Source organism: Pantherophis guttatus, chromosome 1 (genome assembly GCF_059756535.1).
Source record: "Pantherophis guttatus breed Tessera chromosome 1, ASM5975653v1, whole genome shotgun sequence".
Lineage (NCBI taxonomy): Eukaryota > Metazoa > Chordata > Lepidosauria > Squamata > Colubridae > Pantherophis > Pantherophis guttatus.
This window is the reverse complement of record NC_142063.1, coordinates 319,955,483-319,976,141: the sequence shown is the minus strand read 5'-3', so window position 1 is coordinate 319,976,141 and position 20,659 is coordinate 319,955,483. Positions and strand designations below refer to the sequence as shown.

The 20,659-nt window shown below is 38.6% G+C and overlaps 1 protein-coding gene across 3 annotated transcripts in view; it reads left to right on the top strand.

Moving 5' to 3' along the window:
- Positions 1-8,607: 8,607 nt before the first annotated feature.
- EXTL3 (exostosin like glycosyltransferase 3) overlaps positions 8,608-20,659 on the top strand; it is a 127,800-nt gene continuing 115,748 nt past the window's right edge. The window contains exon 1 of one of the 3 annotated variants that reach the window (XM_034421279.3): positions 8,608-8,800. The gene's annotated coding sequence lies outside the window, so the exon portion shown is untranslated. Of the gene's footprint in view, positions 8,801-9,181; positions 9,341-20,659 lie in introns of those variants that run through there. The other 2 variants (XM_034421281.3, XM_060693092.2) reach the window with 2 other exon arrangements.

Below are 20,659 nucleotides of genomic sequence, written 5' to 3'. Positions count from 1 at the left end.
TCAAAAAATATTACACACACGCACGCAAAACATCACACATCAGATACGAACCCCAAATCCACATCTACTAACAGAATCAAATGCCCAGTAATAGTTAATGATGAATGGAAAAAAGGACACCCCACTTTGAAAGTAGATCAATTAACCGAAAAAGAAGCTAAGTATATGCATAGCGATGAACATCCCCAGAATAGGCCCATTAGATCCAATAGGGGCATAATTCCTAAAAGATTAGATGATTACGTACTGTCTATCCAAGCTAAACACCTGACTCCTAACACATATGATGACATACTTAAGCTACCCCTAGAAGAAAAAAGTAAGTGGGAGGAAGCAATGAAAAAAGAGATGGACAGTTTGAGAGAACTAAATGTATATACACCAACAGACCTGCCCACTGAGAAATCCCCTATTGGCACTAGGTGGATCTATAAAATCAAGGAGCTAGAGGATGGTAAATTCCTATACAAAGCCAGGTTGGTGGCTCAAGGCTTTGCCCAAAGATTTCCGGATGACTATGAAGACACTTATTCCCCAACCGTTAGATCAGAAAGCGTGAAAACAGCACTAGTGTTAGCTTCTATCTTAAATCTGAAAGTATATCAATTTGACGTGCAGACAGCCTATCTGCACGCTGATCTAGATAAAGAAATTTATGTGAAAGCACCCCCAGGAAAGGATACAAAAAAGGGAGAAATTTGGCTATTAAACAAGAGCCTTTATGGACTAAAACAGTCCGGTAAGCGGTGGTATGAGTGCTTATCAAAGATACTTAAAAATATGGGTTTTGTAGCTACTTCATCTGATTTTTGTTTTTTCACAAAAAAAAATAATGATTCTATTGAATATGTTTTGATTTATGTTGATGATATATTGTATTTTGGACACGACAAAATTAAATGTGATAATTTCGCTGAACAACTAGGCAAAAATTTCAACTTAAAAATATTAGGAAAGGTAAATAAGTATCTAGGAGTCCAAATTGACAAAACAGATAAGGGGTTCAAATTATCTCAGAAAGACAAGATTATGGAACTCATACAAAAATGTAATTTAATTAATTCAAAAATTTGTGATACTCCTATGTCAACTGATTTTTATAGGAATGTGTATAATGAGTACGAACCATTCAAGGATAACACGTTATATCGATCAATTATTGGGTCCTTATTATACATATCTAATTGGACCAGGCCTGATATCACCCTTGCTGTAAATTTGTTGTCAAGACATGTAAGCAATCCTAACTCATACCACTGGGAAGGAATTAAGAGGATTCTAAAATATCTAAAGTCTAGCATTGATATGTGCTTATTCTTAGAACCATTCATTTCTGAAAAACCAACTTTGACCTGCTACGCTGATGCTGATTGGGCTACTGATTCAAAAACCAGAAAAAGTACTTCTGGATATGTTTTTCTTATAAATGGCTGTGCGGTGCACTGGTACACAGGCAAACAGAATTTAATTGCCACTTCCACAGCGGAAGCCGAATATGTTTGTTTATCCAAAGCGGTCAACAATCTAACTTGGTTCGATGACTTGTTAACCAATGTGTGGGATGAACCTGTTTATCCAATTATTATCAATGAGGACAATAAGGCAGCAATTGATATATCAGCTTCCGAAGCAATAGGTCAACGATCTCGACATATCGATATAAAATATAAACATGTAAGACAACTGTCAAGTATAGGATTTATTAAAGCTATCCATTGCAATACTAGTGAACAAATTGCTGATATCCTCACTAAGCCATTGCCAACCAAACAACATATGTATTTGACTTCCAAACTTGATGTGCATATATAATCTTAATAACCCACCATTAGTTAGGTATTTTAGAGGGGGATTTGTTACAGATGAAAATACCTAACCTGATATCTGTAAATATGTGTGCTTGTTTATATGTCATTGTGTGATGTCATTGTGTCACTTACCATTGGTTAGTACTTACCATTAGCCCCGCCTTCTCTGTATATAAGTTCTTGCTCCTCCCAGATTAGTGCCTGTCTAATTGTGTTCCTGAGGAAGAAAAGAAATAAATATTACTATTACAAGAAAGCCTACAGTCTCTTATATATGGGCCTAACCAGGATAACCAAACTAGCAACAGGGAGGAAGGAAGGAAGGAAACATATCTGGGTCCATGTAGTTAATAGGGCTGAAAATCAACTTGAGAGTTTCCATTCTTCTATTGTGTCTTCCAAAGTTCTGACATTTCTTAATAAAGCTATGTATTACTTGTTGCTAGCCTTAAACAAGGATACAGTGAAAAAAATACATGTGTTTAGGATTTAATTTCCCTTTTTGTTCCCCATTTGTAGGTAGAAGAGAAAATTAAAAACTGGCAGGATGAGGTGAGAAGATTAAAACTTTTTATACTGCAATCCCATTATTCCTTCCCTAAGAGTGACAAATGGAAGGCAATGTTATCTAGATTCTTCCTAAACATGTGTGATAAGGAAAAGCAATTGTACTTTAAAAGATCCACCCAAAAGCTCTCTGGGTCTCAGAAAAGTTATTTAACTTAAGAAAGGTTATCTAACATCATATGTTTACTTTTAGCCTTTCTTAAACTGATGTCATCAGAAGTCAGACATTTTGGGCCCTTTGCAGTATCTAGTGGTTTTGCCCTTTAAAATACTGGAAATTTAAGGAAAGCAAGCCAATTGATTGGGGTGTGTGTATCTGTGTGATGTTACAGGGTAAAATGTATTTATTATTTTTATTTATTACACACATTTATATAGAAGACTAACTCACATAGGCTGACTCCAGGCAACATATTGCCTTCAGCACAGTGGTGAAATCCAATTTTTTTTACTACCTGTGGGCGTGGCTTGGTGGGCGTGGTGTGGCTTGGTGGGCATGGCTTGGTGGGCATGGCTGGGGAAGGATCTCCATTCCCGCCCCAGTCCAGGGGAAGGATACTGCAAAATCTCCATTCCCACCCCACTGGGCCAGCCAGAGATGATATTTGCTGGTTCTCCGAACTATTCAAAATTTCTGCTACTGGTTCTCCAGAACCTGTCAGAAGCTGCTGGATTTCACCCCTGCTTCAGCACCCACAAAGGTTAATGCATCATCATATGCCTCCAAATATGTCCACGTGGGAGCTACAAGAGGGTGAGAGTGGGCTGTGGGTTACGCACCTTTGCTTCAGGAAACTGCTGAAAAGCCATCTTATTCTTATCCTGTTGACAAATTTGCTCCTTTTGATTAAACTATGTTTTTGCCCTGTGGTAGATTGAATTTCTTCTTGTTATTATGCTGCTTAATTTTATTATTTGCATTTTAGTTTGTGATATGGTTCTTTAGAGAAACTTTGGCTTGAAAAATAGCCTATACATTTTAATATACTAGTAAATAAATCATTTACTTTGAAAACATGCAGGGAAAAAGCAGTAATCCATCATTAGGGATCAACTAAGGAAAGGATTCCTTTTAAAAATTATTATTCTTAATAATAGCAACAACAGATGCCCTAGCCTTCATCTTCTGCAGCATCAATCACCCCCTGGGTGTTACAAAATATCACTCTTCTGCATTTCAGAAAGTTTGGAAATTTAACAATCAAAAAACCCTCACAGAGAAGGAAATAGAAACTAATTGTTTTGTCACTCTGACAAATGATTAAATGGCAACTTCTCATACAAACAAATTCTCATAAACCCAATTCAGGCACCAGCCTAGAAGCAAAAAGAATAAAATTAACAAAAAAAATCAGTTTCATGATTTTCAGTCTAGAAATGCCAGTTTCACTGGTCCATAGCTTCTTGTTATTTGTAGATCTCACTTTGTGTTTGAGCAATGTCTATAATCTTTCAATTAAAATGACATAGAATCTGGCAGCACCTGGAGTAAATGACTGATTGTACCAGAAGCATAATAGATCCAAAGGCAATTGTTAGATATATATATATTATTACCAACAATTGGTGGGTCCATGTGGTTAGAGAGAGAAGTGTGAAAGTAGATGGGATGAGTTTAGTGTCAGGGTTCCAAGTAACACCCCCAACCAATGAAGACTCCAAAGCCTACAGTTCCTCCAAGTTCTGTTTTATCAGAGATATCATATTGGCACATCTGGGAAAACCCAAATCTTTTTTTATTTTTTTTATTTTATTTTTTCGAGTACATATTAGATAATATATATAAGTATAAGCATGAATTGAATACATAAAATGAATACAATTAAAGGGAACATTAGGACAGGGACGGTAGGCACGCTGGTGCTCTTATGCACACCCCTTAGAGACCTCTTAGGAATGGGGTGAGGTCAACAGTAGACAGTTTTAGGTTAAAGTTTTGGGGGTTTTGGGATGAGACCACAGAGTCTGGTAGTGCATTCCAGGGATTAACAACTCTGTTACTGAAGTCATATTTTCTGCAATCGAGTCTGGAGCGATTCACTTTAAGTTTGTATCTATTGTGTGCTCGTGTATTGTTGTGCTTGAAGCTGAAGTAGTCATTGACAGGTAGGACATTGTAGCAGATGATTTTATGAGCTATGCTAAGGTCATACCAAAGGCAGCGTAGTTCTAAATTTTCTAAACCCAGAATTTCAAGTCTGGTGGCATAGGGTATTTTGTTACGAGCAGAGGAGTGGAGGACTCTTCTTGTCAAATATTTCTGGATGCACTCAATTGTATTAATGTCCAATATGCAGTGCGGGTTCCAGACAGATGAGCTGTATTTGAGAATTGGTCTAGCAAATGTTTTGTATGCTCTAGTTAGTAGTGTAATATTACCGGAGAAGAAGCTACGCAAGATTACATTTACAACCCTTAATGCTTTTTTGGCTATGTTGTTACAGTGGGCTTTGGCACTTAGATCATTAGATATGAGTACTCCAAGGTCCTTGACAGAGTGAGGGTCATCTACAAGGTCATGTCCACTTAGTTTGTATTTAGTGTTCTGATTCTTTTTGCCAATGTGTACGACAGAGCATTTGTTGGTTAAGATTTGGAGTTGCCAATTTTTTGACCATTCCGGCACAAAGTCGGAATCTGAAAGCTTCCAGATTTTCCCCACCCAAAGGAAAGTCGAAGTCCCTTCCCTTGCACCCATATGTCCATCACATGGTCCAATCAATCCACTGTCCCAACTGGAGATGCCTCCCAGTCACACCACTCCAGGTGCAGGCTGAACATCCTTGACTCTCAGAGAAAAGAATGTTGTTATGGCTAAATACTTCTACCAACTCCATGCAAACCCCCCTCCCAGTTTCCCACAGACTAAGTGTGGCAGCCTTGAAGATCCAAAAGAAAAGATGGTCTCCAGGGCTGACATTTAGTCTCTTTTAATTAAAAATGAATGATTCTCAGATGTACTACCCCTATATGTGGAGGTTCAATATCATGGCTAATGGCCTTGACAGCTCTCATGGCCAGAAGCAGACCAGAGGTAAACAGACTGATCTCCTCTTCCTTTTTCAGAAACCCATGTGATTTTGATTGTGAAATACACATTTAACAATTTTCATTCCTCTCAGTTTGCCATTCCATATTTGACATCTGGGTCTACATTCCTAATATCTTTTTAAAAAAGGAGTTTGCTAGCCATGATTAAAAAGAGAAGACATTCTATGCAAATACATTCATATCTTAAGCTCACTTAAACCATAAATGCATCTTGACTGCAGGAAAGAAATATGAGTTTGCTTTTACAGCAGTTGATCATTCTATGACTGCAAAATGTATGCACTATTAAAACTCCTGTTCCCATAACCTTTAACTTGGCAAAATGGTGTATCACAGGGCAACAATTTTTGAACCAATGTACCCAGTGGTGAAATCCAAATTTTTTTACTACCGGTTCTGTGGGCATGACTTGGTGGGTGTGGTGTGGCTTCGTGGGCATGGCTTGCTGGGCGTGGCAGAAGGATACTGCAAAATCTCCATTCCCACCCCACTCCAGGAGAAGGATACTGCAAAATCTCCATTCCCACCCCACTCCAGGGAAAGGTTACTACAAAATCCCCATTTTCTCCCCACTCCTGGGAGAAGGATATTGCAAAATCTCCATTCCCACCCCACTCTGGGGCCAGCCAGAGGTGGTATTTGCCGGTTCTCTGAACTACTCAAAATTTCCGCTACTGGTTCTCCAGAACCTGTCAGAACCTGCTGGATTTCATCCCTGAATGTACCTCAAATAGCTTACAGATTGTGTTCAAAATCTGGGACCCATGACTCCCATGGAATTGAAATTTGACAAATTTTATAAAACATTTTATGACATAAAATTATCGTGAAAGAGTTTATAACATAACACAAAATGTAATAAATGTTTTCTGTGGTCAACTTCGGTTATTTGACTTTGGTATACAGTTCAATATAGGTTACTTTCAGAGCAGGTACATCTGTGAGTATCTCCCTGAATTTTTACGAACTTTTCAAGTACATTAGAAGTTTTTGCCATAGTGTTTGTGGACTTCCATATTCTCATCCCAGCCTGGCTAACGATGCTGGTCCAGCTTCATCGCTTCAGCATTTGATGCTTTCTGAGTATGAAGCCCTGATCCAGACCATCTTTGGCTGCAGCTCTTGCCATGCATGACTTGCACCAAACTACTTGAAGTAGCTTATTGCCTTAGTGGAGGATGCTCTCCGATTACCAGTGAAGAAAGAAACACAGCAGACAGTCTGTGCCTGGAATATAGAGAGGTCTATCTTTTCTTTGCAAAGCATTTTGCTGCTCATTGGCATCTGGATCTCAGAGGCATTGAGTTGATTACAGATTAACAGAGTTGAAAGGGACCTTATAGATCATCTAGTCCAGCCTCCGTCGAAGCAGGAGACCCTACACTATTTCTGACAAATGGCAGTCCAATCTCTTCTTGAATGAAGCTCCAGTGATGAAGCTCCCACAACTTCCGAAGGCAAGCTGTTCCATTGGTTGATTGTTCTCACTGTCAGAAAATTTCTCCTTATTTCTAGATTGAATCTCTCCTTGATCAGTTTCCATCCATTATTCCTTGTCTGGCCTTCAGGTGCCTTGGAAAATAGCTTGACCCCTTCCTCTCTGTGGCAGCCCCTAGAGCTATCATGATGAATTAATTAATTAAAGCTATCATGATTAATTATAGTAATTAATAAATTACTATAGAACACAGTCCTATAATTTTAGGACAGCTAGTGATTCTGGTACTGGGCCATGTTCCCGTCCATAGTTGGCTAACAAGGTCACTGAATAACTGTAGGCCAATGGCTCTCAACCTACTCTGTATCTCATCCTACTCTGTTTTACAGGTTTATTCTTGCAACGATAACATTGAAAAATTAGAACGTTATGAATGATGAATGCTACCTTGAATTTCTTGGAGAAGGATAGGGTATAAATGCAGTCTTCTTGACATCAAGTTCTATTCCATAGTTATTTTCCTGGATATAACATGACTATGGTTTATCACAATCTTTATTTGAGATGTGTTTCAACTTCAAAATCTAACATGCAAGGCCCGGATTTCCTGGTTGTTTCTAACATCCTTCCTGTCCCAGTATTAATCAGACCAGTCTTTGGTATTATTATTAATAATCATAATAATAATTGCTGACTATATCATTAAGTTTTGTAACAGATGTATTTTAGCATTCCAAATACCGATGGGAGTTGATTCAGATTAGAAGGAAAATGGGTTAAGGAAACAAATCATTATTCCCATAAATGGAAGTGATCTTCTTTGGAGCTTCAACTAGCCATACTGTAACAATTTGCAAAATGTTCTGTTTAATTTCTCTTTCCATCCATTTTTCTGTCTCTCTTACAATTTAATTAGCATTCAGTCATATTGATTGCTTTATTTCTCCCCATAGAGAGAAAGGATGATTTATAAATATATCATTGAGTTTGGAGGGGGGGGAATGTTCTAAAATATAAGTTTCTTCTTAGCTTATTAATATATCCTATTTAAGAGTGGACTAGATTGGATATTGTCATATAATTAACAACAGTTTCAGTAGAAAGTAAATAATGACATCCCTACACAAATCAAATCTGAATTATCAGTGATTATAGATTTACGGAGAAATGCCAAACACCGAATCTGGGCTCATCTGCATGCAGGGCCTGTGCTCAGCTCCTAAATTGTCCTGTCTCTCATTTGTCTTATAATTCCTCCCCTGGGGACCATCCTTGACTTCTCCCATTTGATAGTCATACAGGAATGACTCTGCTTTATGTCCTGGAGAATTGCTGCTATGTTCAGTAAAAACATCCAGCTGGAACAGATCAGACCAGCGATTTGACTTGCTAGGAAAACAATTTTTATATTTTCGATATTTTTAGTCACTAAGGCACATATTACACAATAGATAAACTACCGTGAGTACCTCTTAACAGTCCTCTAAAAAGTTCTCTGATGATAAATATATTTGTCCTAAAAGATGAGTACAGCTGCCTTTCTGGAACGCATCTGTACTGTATGCTTCGTTTCCTGGACCAGGAAAACGGGCACCTAAAAAGCTCAGGAATTTTCCAAGTGGAAACGTCCTTCGCCCATCACCTACCATACTTGCGCTACCCTTGCCCGGCATCCCTTGTTGGGATTCCCACTAGGGGGCGCATCCTTCCATTTTTCTCCTCCCCTTTCAAAGCTCGGCTTCCCACAATGCACTGAGCATCGGTTATTATACAGTAGTCCTTGTTTGCACTCTGGAAGTGGGAACAATGCTGCAGGCGGCGACTCGGTTCGTCCGGCCAACCAACCTTCTCTCTCTCTCTCTCTCTCTCTCTCCCGATCGGGGAGCGCTGCGTAAAAGTTGCTTCTCTTCCCCCGCGCTCCCTTGTAAATGCTTAGGTAAGAGCGGAGGAGGTTGGGTTGCTTTTGCTAGCTTGTTCCGGACGGAGCGGAGCGGGCAGCGGGGCACAGGCGGAGACCGCTGGATATGGCTTCTGCTGCTGCTGCTGCTGCTGCTGCTCGTTGCTTGGCTGGGCAGATTCGGAAAGCCGGAGGGAGGCTTTTCCGATCCGAATCCGTTGCGAGCCTTTTTTCTTCTTTAGTGGGCAGGCTCTGGATTTTGCACGGCGGAGCTGCTGCTGCTGCTGCTCCCCTCCGTCACGCCAGGGGGATTTGCCTCGCATGCTTTCCGAGGCTAGGAAGGAAGACGCTGCGGTGTCAGGCGTTGCGAAGGGGGTGTGTGTGCGGGGAAGGATGGGGGGAGGGGGGGGGAATCCACGCGAATATTAGTTCTCGCTTGAGTTGAGCGTCTTCTTTTCCGGAGTCTCCCGACTTCGGCGAAGTGTCGAGGTTGGGGGGGGGGGGGAGGCATCGGGCGTCGGCTGGAAGCGGCGATGGGAGATGGAAGGATGTGGCCGGATGCCTGCCTCCTCATACAGTGTATGTTCCGTCCGTGTGGTGTTTTTTTGTTTTTTGTTTTTCTTTCCCTGGGAGCGTCTCTCGTAACAAACTGTCCTCTTGATATGTTTGGTCTTCGTGCAAAAAGCCCATAAAATGCTGCCTGAAAGGATCGTGGGTGGCATAAGCCCTGAACTTCCCCTCTTTCCCCACTCCCCCCTTTACCGCTTCACCCTTCGCAAGAAGACCTTTGTGCAGCAGGAGACTTAAGGTTCTGTTGTCTCGTTCAGGGGCTGCTTCGCGGATCTAGTCAGATTCAGGCGACTCGATCCTTGAAGCGCTCGTCTCTCTCTCTCTCTTTTTTTTTTTTCTCCTTGGCGAATGTGAATCCTGATTTTCTCTTCAGGATTTGAATGGCTTTTAAAGTTTTTCCTCCGAGCGCGGGCAAAGGGAAGAGGAGTTCGTTGAGCATCCATGAGATCATGGCTTGAACTTGCTTAAGGTATGACTCTGTTGAGTCAGCCTCTCTACTCCTGGCGAGTCCCATGAATATGTGGGTGTAGTTTATTAAGACTCACCGTTGTGTTTATTTCTTTACCCGGGAGCCAGATTATTTATTAAATTTATATTGATTTATATGAATTTAAAATTCATATTATTATTTAGTCCTTTGGAGCAGTAGTGATTCTTTTTCACTCTCCCCCCCCCACACACACACTAAGTTGACTTTTTGGAAAAATTCAAAGCGAGAGAACTCAAACCTGGCACTTTTTGTATTCAAAGCTGCAGCTGCTGCTGCTGTTGTTGTTATTACTATTGATTTAATCTTCAATCCGATTCACAGTTTGGTATTGGTAAAAATTTAACAGTTCAAGTCCTAACCAAGGACCTGAGAGCTATTAAGTTAGCATCTGAGTATGTATGCAGTTCTGAGTAGGATGTTGTTGTTGTTGTTATTATTATTACTATTATGATAGAATGGCATGCCAGCTACCAAGAAGGACTAGAAATCATTTCAGAATTACAGAAAACTAACTCTGAGAAGTGTCATCCTAAAAATGATTATGTGATATATTTTATAGTCAAAGAAATATTTAAAAAATGCTATTTATCTTTAAAATCTCCTGATTTATTTCTGCATTGTCCTTCTGCTGTAAGAGATGTAGGGAAGGGGTTCTGTTGACTAACATTGTAATTGCCTTGAAGTCTTATGTATGCTTTTGAAAGTATAGTAGAAAATAATGTAAATGTATCAAATTTGTTTTGGGTTATTTTTCTGAGGACCTTAAACCATGACGTTCTTATCTCATTTGCTCCCTCAAACTATTCAGTGTCTGGGTTTGTAGAACACCCTTCCTTGTTGAATCAATCCATTCATGGGGTTTTAAAAAGCCTTGCATTACAAACCAATCAAATGGAATGTATTCGTGTAGTATGTTAAAGCTGTGGTGGAAAACTCACCCCAGTCATTTGGAGAGGATTCAACAATTGTTTTATTTTTCTACAGTCATAAGGTTACAGTGAGTGATTAATCTTTTGCATCCCGTTATCAGCAAAGCCCCAAGATAACATACTGTAGATATTGATCAAAGATAAAGTAAACACCAGTAGAAGACCCCATGGTTTCCCATATAATAAGGGTACAAGATAAAGAGAAAGGAAGTCACAAATATCATTCAAAGTGTAAAGACCCTACAGGCACTGTTTTGAAATAGGGGAAGTGCCAAGGCTGTAATTGTTATACCTTCAAGCTGAGCCTGTCTGTCACTGTGGACTAAGGAAGAGAGATAAGAAGTAACATTACACATCCATGCCTCGACAGTCTTTGTTAAAGGCAAACATTCCATGGGTATTTAAATAATTGACAACATATTGGCATAATTATAAAATTCCATACTTAACAGAACTACCAAAGCATACGACTAAAGGCATATAAGCAATAATATCTGTATACAAAAACAACTGTAGAGAAGTATGGTTTTAAACAATTAAAAGCAGATTTCTTTTGTTCTTTGCAAGATAACCCCCTTCTCTAAGCTGCCTTCTGGAGTCATGACTGGAGGTTTTAAACGCAAAAAGTTGGGCAGCTCTTTCTCTTGAGATGATCCAAAGATTCCTACCCTGGAAGACCATCGTTTGGGGCCACCCCTAAATCAGTTTCCATTGTTTTTTATATAACCGGACTGTTTTCTTTACTCTATACAGTATGCTTAGCATTGCAAAAAATGGTCTGGCGAGTCATACTGGGCGACAGTTAAGCATCCTTAGTAGCTATTGTAGATATTTAGCAAACCATGATTAAGCCAATAACGCCTTGTACAATGCATTAACTCAACTACACCTTTAGGCATTTTTGGACTAAAATAGGGTTGTTCTGCTACGGAGATTCCTAGATTATCTGTAGGTCTGCACACAGGAGATACTTCATGGCTTCTGTAGCTAAATTAAGATTTGCAACATTTCTTTTGTAAAAGAATTAGAACATATAGACTGGAAGAGACAGGAAGCAGGCCAAAGTTAAAACAAACACACTCTTGCTTCATATTTTCTTATGATGTGCCAGGGCTCCTGGTGTCTTATACAAATAGCAAACATTCCAAACAGTTCCTGAATTCCAAGATGTATTTATTTTTTTCATCAGACACAGTTTTGGCTGGCTGTGCTTTACTTTTGCTATTTGGCTATGTTTGCACTCCCCGCTGCTGCCATTTCATTTTTTCATCTTCTGAGTAGTTACTTCTGGGTTCTTTATTCCCTGGGTAGATTCTACTGGCTCTGCTCTCTTTCTGCTTTTATCTATGGTCTGCATCATTTAATTGAAACAATAAAATTTGTTATATTTTCCACAGCATGCATCAGAGGTGGGCTTTCTTTACTTTTTAAAAACTTGCCTCTCATCTCATTTACATCATATTTGGAAAGATATTTAATTACTTTAGGAATTCACTTTTCTCCAGCAGAAAAGGACAGGACCTGCCTAGGTCAGGTCAATATACTCCCTCCCTCCCACAGCCACATTCTCCATTTAAAGCCCTCCAGGTATGTAAAGTTACATCTCCTGCTATTCACAAAAAGCCCTGGTATTGATAAAGGTAACTGAGTGATGGGAATTATTATCCAGTAAAGGAGAAATTGATAAAATTGGATAAATTACTATCCAGTGAATTACAGGGACGCGGTGGCTCAGTTGCTAAGTTGCTGAGCTTCTCGATCGAAAGGTCGGCAGTTCAACAGTTCGAATCCCCGGTGCCGCGTAACGGGGTGAGTTCCCGCTTCTTGTCCCAGCTTCTGCCAACCTAGCAGTTCAAAAGCACGTAAAAAATGCAAGTAGAAAAATAGGGACCACCTTTGGTGGGAAGGTAACAACGTTCCGTGCGCCTTTGGCGTTTAGTCATGCTGGCCACATGACCACGGAGACGTCTTTAGACAGCGTTGGCTCTTCGGCTTTGAAACGGAGATGAGCACCTCCCCCTAGAGTCGGGAATGACTGGCACATATGTGCGAGGGGAACCTTACCTTTACCTTTAAAGGAGAAATTGATTTGTTGGGATTGCCTGTGGTTTCTCAGGAGTTTAAATCACAATTTCTTCCTGGAGATGACAGAGGCTGGGTTTCTGTATTCAAAACCTCTCCCCTGTACTAATTGAATCTCTTCCACTGCTCTCTTGATTTTGCTTCCATAACACAAAACAGAGCAATATGCATGGGTTTCCAGACAGGCTCTTTCCAAATACTGACCTAGACTACTACTTGGTCCTTTGAAGAACATCTTTTCGCTATGCTTGGAGACTCATGTTTGTCCTTGGGCACCATCTTTCTGTATAGATGATGATGGTGGTGGTGGTGGTGATGATGATATATGAAGAACAGGAAGATATGCTCTTCCTGTCTATCAGGCCTACCAGGTTATAAAATTATTCTCAATATGGTAAGAGAAACCAAAAATATATAGTCTTCCTTCCCACAAAAAAAAAAAATGGATCACTCTTCTCACTAACCCATGATGTAATCTTTTCAAGAGAATATTCCTTCTTTCATTGCCTATGAGCTTCCCTAAACAGAAAACTTTTCATGATCTTCTGGAATCTTCTGGGGTAAAACCAACCTTATCTTCAGGATAAACTTTCTAGAAAAGAGGGGCTATCACTGAGATGGGGTCTTGGAGTCCTTGATGTTGACATCTTCACCCTAAGGATGTGAAGCAAACTGCTCTCTCTATCTGTCTCTTGTTGAATGAATAGATTCCACAAGGAGAAGGTGATCTTGCAGATATCCAAGTCCTGACATGAATGACTTTAATGGTGACAAACCGCACCTACAGTTGTATCCAGAAGCCAATTTGCAATCAGTACGGATCCTGTAGTAGAAGTATTATATGAGCAAAATAAATTGAGCTTGTTATTAATTGGGCTATTTCATTCTGGATCAGTTGAATCTTGTTGATGATCTTCAAAGGTAGCCCCATGTATAGTGAGTTGCAATAGTCCAAATGTAAGATGACAAGGGCACATGTTGCAATTGGTGCCCCTGATCTGGCACAGAAGCCTTCCTAGCTGATCAGCAGAGTTATATAAGTTGTGTTGTTAGAAAATAACTGCTGTTCTGGGCTTGGAAATGGAACTCTTTCAAGTTGATTCTTTTGCTTTAAAATGTTAAAGCTCTAATTCTTCAAGAACTTTGATTCTTAAATGTTTTCGTAAAATAAATAAGTTGTTAAGCCCTACACATATTTTTAAAGTATGTTAAAATTCTCATGAATGAACTGAAATGTTGTTATCCAGGGTGGATAAAAATCAATGATTTTTTTAAAAAAATCCAAAAAAGCAGATTTTTTTGATTTAAATCGGATTTTTTTTATTTAAATCGGATTTTTTTGATTTTTATCGAATTTATTTTAATAAAAAACTTTTGGGGTAAAAATCTATCGTAAGATAGTTTTCTATTTAAGATACATAAATAATTTAGTTTATTCAGCATGAAATGGAGCTTAGTTATGTAGCATGAGGCTGTATATTCTGCAACACTGGGACTATCGGTGAGTCAACAGTGGGTCAAAGGAGTAGCAGAGATGACAGTTGCTCTTTAAAAATTATGATTTAAATCGAGTTGATTTAAATCAAGCCTTTTTACTAGTGATTTAAATCATGATTTAAATTGTGATTTAAATCAACTCGATTTAAACCAAATCCATCCTGTTATGGGCTAATCAGAACTGACATCTCTTACCTGGATCAATGTAATTATAAATAGAGCTGGTGAATAGTATTTCAGAAGTAAGTTCTTAAGTCTCATTGAGAAAGTCAGTCTGTGTTTGGGCACTCAGTCATGTAAGACTCTACGGTAGATGCAATCTGAAGTGGTACAACTTCAAAGAATACTGGGTTAGTATGTAGGCTCGGCTATAGTGCTGACACAAAACTCATTGGTGTGATTGAGATGTGGCAGGTTATTGAATTCAATTGCTCTTGTGGACTGGCTTATTTTTAGAGCACAGTTAACTTGGAGCTTTTATTTATTATTTATAGTACATTTATGCTGCTTTTCATCTAAAAAGGCTCTCTGGACCACTTTCATAGGATCAATGAAAGACGTTAGTCCCTATCCACAAACCAGCAGTCTAAAAACTGTAACCCAAGGGAAAATGAATGAAGACGAAGAAAACATCCATCTGGCACAATTTTACCTAATTTAACTTTAGTCTATTTACATTGCAAATGGGTAAAATGGAGAAATATCAAGGTTGTCTCATAAACGTTCAGTGTGTGTCACTTTTTGCCTGTTTAAATGGGGTGTGGATTAAAAAACAACCCCAGTTAAAACTTCTGAACTTGATCTGATTGTTAAGAAAATCCACCCAAACAATCGAGGAATTAATCAATTGAATTAAAAATCTAGCAACTTACTTTCAGCCTAAGTAAGAGGAAAGAATTTGTGAAACTAGAAAGTGGAAGCATTTTATGAAATTAACAGACATATTTTCCCAATCCTATAAATACAAATGCCCATTGTTGCTTTATGTGTAGGATGGCCATTACTAGAGCCATCTATTAAAAAGCATTTTCTGTAGTTCTGTTTTTTTATAATAGCAATAGCACTAGACTTATATACTGTTTCATAGTGCTTCACAGCCCTCTCTAAGCGGTTTACAGAGACAGCACATTGCCCCCAACAATCTGGGTCCTCATTTTACTGACTTTGGAAGGATGGAAGGCTGAGTCAACCTTGAAATGGTGAGTCTTGAATTGCCAAACTGCTGGTAGCCGGCAGTCAGCATAAGTAGCCTGCAGTACTGCATTCTAACCACTGCACCACTATGACTCTTTACTATTTAATAATAGTAAAAAGTTTAATAATGGTTAAAATATTGCCTATCTTTCTTATCCATCCCTTCCTTCCATTTGTGAATTGCAGTGGAAATTGATGTTTCAAGTTAGTACAGAACTAAATTAATAAAAAAAAATTAACCAATGTTTAGATATTTGAGTGTTCTGTTCCATTCTTGACATTTGTTTCAAATAATTAAAAAAATGGATTTTGGTTAAAAACTAGGAAGAACATCCTAATGGCATAATCTTATAGTAAGTAAAAGAGTATAGTAGTTAAGGCACTGGACTAAAACTGGAAGACTGAGTTCTAGTCCTGCTTTAGGCATGAAGCTAACAGTGCTTGGGCCAGTCACTCTCTCTCAGCCTTGGAAGGAAGCAATGGCAAACCACTTCTGAAAATGTTGTCAAGAAAACTTCAGAAACTAATCCAGGCAGTCATCAGAAGTCAACATTGACTTAGAAGCAGAAAAAAAGCAAGTATAATTGCCTCTAAAGGTTGTGGTTTCTCTTTTTTACAGATATGTGAGCAGAAACTGGATTACTATCCATCGGAACAGCTTGCAAAGAGATTTCCTGTTTTGAATTGGATGATAGATTTAGTCCTTGGTTTTTCAGTATTTTGAAAGTTTGACTGCTGCCCCCAAACCAACAATAGCATCTGATGCGCTGTTTGACTAACTGGGTTCCAGAGACCATTGAAATAGATGGTAAAAAATGTAAAACAATACAATCAATCTGGATTTATTTATTTAGTACATTTATGTAGCTGTCTTGTCTCATGTGCATGATTTGGGCTGGCATACAAAGTTAAATACACAAAGTACAGTACAACAGGTAATCCATCCCCCCCCAAATCATTAAAAGTAGTAAAAACATAAAACACAACTTGCAAGAGAACAATTTTGTTTCCCTAATAATACAGCCTTTATAGGCTCCATACTTGTTGGAGAGAGACTGACTGAACCAGGGGAAGGAGTCAAGCAGGGAGTTAGTCTGAAATCCTTATTTGGGCACAAAAGGCCATGGTCTGACACCCCCACACCTTTGCTGTTGAACCTTCATAGAACCTGTTGGCCCTGTAAACTGCTAGTCTGGGAAGATTCCTATGAAATAGGGATGAGTCAAAATATAGTTCTCCTTTGGTAGGCATTAAGCCTCTTCCAACTTGATACTTTATTCTGCAAGTCATTTGAGCACCTGACACATCTGGAGGTCATGGGTGTATTATGGTTTCTAAATCATATCTGAGAATCTAAGTAGTTATACTTCATTTAATAAAGTTGTTTAAACAAACCATGGCTAAGCAGAGTAGAAACCAGCTAGAACATTAATTAGACTCCAGTGCTACAAGAACATTTAAAATGGGAATATATCTCATTGAACTTGACAGAGCTTACATCTGAATATTTATACCTAGGAATACTTTTTTGTAATTGCAATGAATGAATGATTGCTATTGAACCAGATACAATAACTGTAATTTTATACCTGGAGTTTCAAGGTTGTGTAACAGAACAAGCTACATTTAGTGGTACTTGAACATTTTCTATGTTGATTTTTCAAATACCATCTATAGTTTATTATAAGGAAGTAAGACTTGTCTAGCACTGAACCACTCTCAGAGTCTTTGGTAGATGGTAAAGAGGCATGGAAGAATTTGCAGAGGAAAGAACATTTCTGTTTGGCAAGCAAACATTTGATGGTTAAAGTTTCCTTTCATCAAAGTCTGCATGAACTCCAAGATTTGAGTTAGTGTTCTCTGATGTGTTGGTAGTGCAATTTCAAAATCCTTGATTGAGAGGTCTATCATATCTAACATATCTCAAGGTTTCCAGGGTGGAGTAGAGGATTATAAACAGTGTTTCTTACCTTGGCAAGATGTGTGAACTTCAACTCCCAGAGTCAGCTAGGGAATTTTGGGAATTGAAGTCCGCACATCTTAAAATTGAGAAACACAGCTCTGTGAGTTCATTTGGAAAGCAATAGTCTGTAATTTGCTATCAGTAGAAAAGTTTCTGAAGAATTCAGTCCTCTGTTTTAAAATGTACCATATTGCCCACATTTCAGAATGTGTCTGATGTGAGAATATAAATATAATGAACTGTTAATGATCCACATGTAAAAACGTGCAATTTGGGGAGAACCTTGTTAACTTGTCTCTTATCTGGTTTGCTAATCTTTGAAACTTCTTGGGAAAGCCAAGAGAAGAACACTCTGTCAAGTAATTCTGTCATTGCCTGTATAAATTCAGATGAGAATATATATGTAAAAACAGGGCCATACTCATCTTGATACCATTTTAGAAAATAGACTGAAATATGAACAGAATTTACATTTCAGAAAGAACAGTAATATGTATGTTTTAAGTCAATATATTGACAATAATTGTTAGTTTGTAAGCATACATTTATAATGTAAATAAAACTAATGTCAGAATGGTATTCTGAAGGGAAGACACTCTGGGCCTACTTTCTCTTTTCAATAGCTGCACAAAACATTTGGTGCACAAAACTGCCTATTTTTCATAGACAATTGGCAGGCAATGGCATTGCTGTTAGATGCTGTTCTGGTGGGAAGATCTTGTGAGACATAAAAAGAGACAGGGGAAGCTGTACCTCCATTCCTGCTCCAAATTAAAATGCAACCATCTTTTTCAGATGCTTTCTGGAGAATTAAATGTTAAAGAAAGCTTTTAGTGTGTTTAGGCAGGTATTTTAGCAAGGAAGAGGATTTCATTAAAGCCTACATCAAAGAAATCTGTGCTACATTTTTTCTTCAATCAGTCGTAAGAGAGGAGGAGAACCATATAGAAAGTTACAGTATATGCTGGGTCTCCAATCATTTCCATATGTCTGGATGTACAGAGGTTTCTTCAAATGCCTGTGTTTGAATCCTGATATAGGCTGATACAACAATCTGTAACCAAAGAGAAAATAATGGGCTGGGATCCAAAGACTACAAAACAATTTCCAATTGTGGGGTTGAGGGATGGCACACATTCTTTTCTTCTGAAGTTTCCATATGTGGATCTGGAAAATTCAGTTCAAAGGATCTTGAAGAGCAGAGCCAAGAAATTGGCTCCTAAATGAGAACTTGGGGAAAAGACAATTCAAGATTTTCCAAGAGCAACCAACTTTTGTGTAATCAAACCAGCCTCCTGCATATGTTTGGCTAGACCTCCCATCATGATCATTGTTGATTGAAGTTTATGAAAATTGGTTCCATACAGATAACAGAGCTCCTACCTAGGCAAGTCTCAATTTCTTCATTTTTGAAACAGAAGACATGCTCTGAAAGAAGAAAGTATAGATTTTGAGTTAGTTAGGTGATTTGAGCCAATTTCTTTCTCTTGACCTACTTCGCAGTCCTAAAACTAGGGCAGAAATCTTAAGAACGCCAACTTGAGTTTTCAGGAAAAATGTGGGTCATCATTGCCTTCTGAGCCCAAGCCAAGGTACTCATGAATTGTAGGAAGCTATGCATGGCATAGGGTCAAGCTACCTCAGGATCTGCTTTAATGGTGCACATTCTTGGATTTTGCTACAAATGCATCTCAAGAAGTAGTTTATCCTGTTTTTCCATGGAGGGCCTGTGCTATGGAGCAGATTGCCAGTAGAGCATAATAGTTCCTTCTTACAATTTAGGAGATGGCAGAACACTAGCCTATTAATGTTTTGTGTTTTGACACTCTGTCTGTATAGCTTTGCATTTTAGTGGTTTATTGTTCTTGTATTTTTAAACCACTTAAGAGTCGTGAAAAGCATATGAGACATATACATCTTCTCAATGAAAATAAACATTCTAGCAATACAACTAAATATTTGGATATGTCTAAAGTGGTTCTGAGGATCCTGGCCAAAATTTGCTGTTGTGGGAAGGAATGGGTTGCTAATGATAAGAAGGTTAGCAAATAATACCAATGATAATCAGTGATGGGCATATCAGGGAAGTAGAGCCTTTGTATCATATTTTTTGAATGTATGGCCATTAGATTTCTCTTTTTCTCCTATCAAAGAAACAATTTGAATCTTCTCCCACCTTCTTTCTTGACGGCACCCACTGGATTGTTGTTATTTTGTTCTTTCCCATCCACAGCTGATGAACAGTTGAGGAGAAAGAGAAGAAAAATAAACGCAGCAATTCAGACTTTGCTTTGTGACTGCAGTTAATGAGCAAGATGAAATCATGTGATGGTTTTGCCCTTGGTGTTCACCATTCAACTTCTGGTTTGCCTTGCTTTGCTTATAGGCTTAGCAAGTACAAGGAACTTTTTATACTTTTCTGACTGAGTCATATGCTGAGGTGTTTCCAGATGGGAGGCTCTTGGCTTAACTTGCCCCTCCCCCCCTTCCTCAACCATTTCATCTTTTCCTTTTTACCAGTTCTTTGCAGAGAAAGTAAAAGTGACGGATAAGTATTTATTTCCACAATTTCTGCACCACCCTAATTTCAATTCTCGGCGGGGCATAGGAATCTCAAAACACCAATCTCAAAATATAACTTATACATAATCAAAATCAACAATAATAAACAATAGCTTTTCTTTATTTATTTAGGTTTGTTAATCTCGCATTTTATTTATTTATTTCCTGCCTTTATTGTTTTTGCAAGTAACTCAAGGCAGCAAGCATACCCATCGTAGCTTCCTCCCCCTATTTTCCCCACAACAACAGCCTTGTGAGTTGGACTGAGAGAGGGAGAGAACGACTGACCCAAGATCACCCAGCTGGCTTTCATGGCTAATACGAGACTAGAACTCATGTTTTTCTAGTGTGGTGCACTAGACCAAATTTTATAAATAACTTGAGGCAGAAAACATATAATAATCCTTCCTCGACCATTCCCTCCTATTTTAAGAAGTCTTACTCCCTTCCTGGCAACCCTGCTTTAAAAGAAGACAACAACGGCTAAATATATCTCTAGGGCAAGACTGTTGTATAAAGTACAGCCTATCACTGAATGACCTGACTTCTACTCCATGCATCTTTCATGTGGGGATATAAGTATAGCCCCACTTGATAATGTTATAGGATCA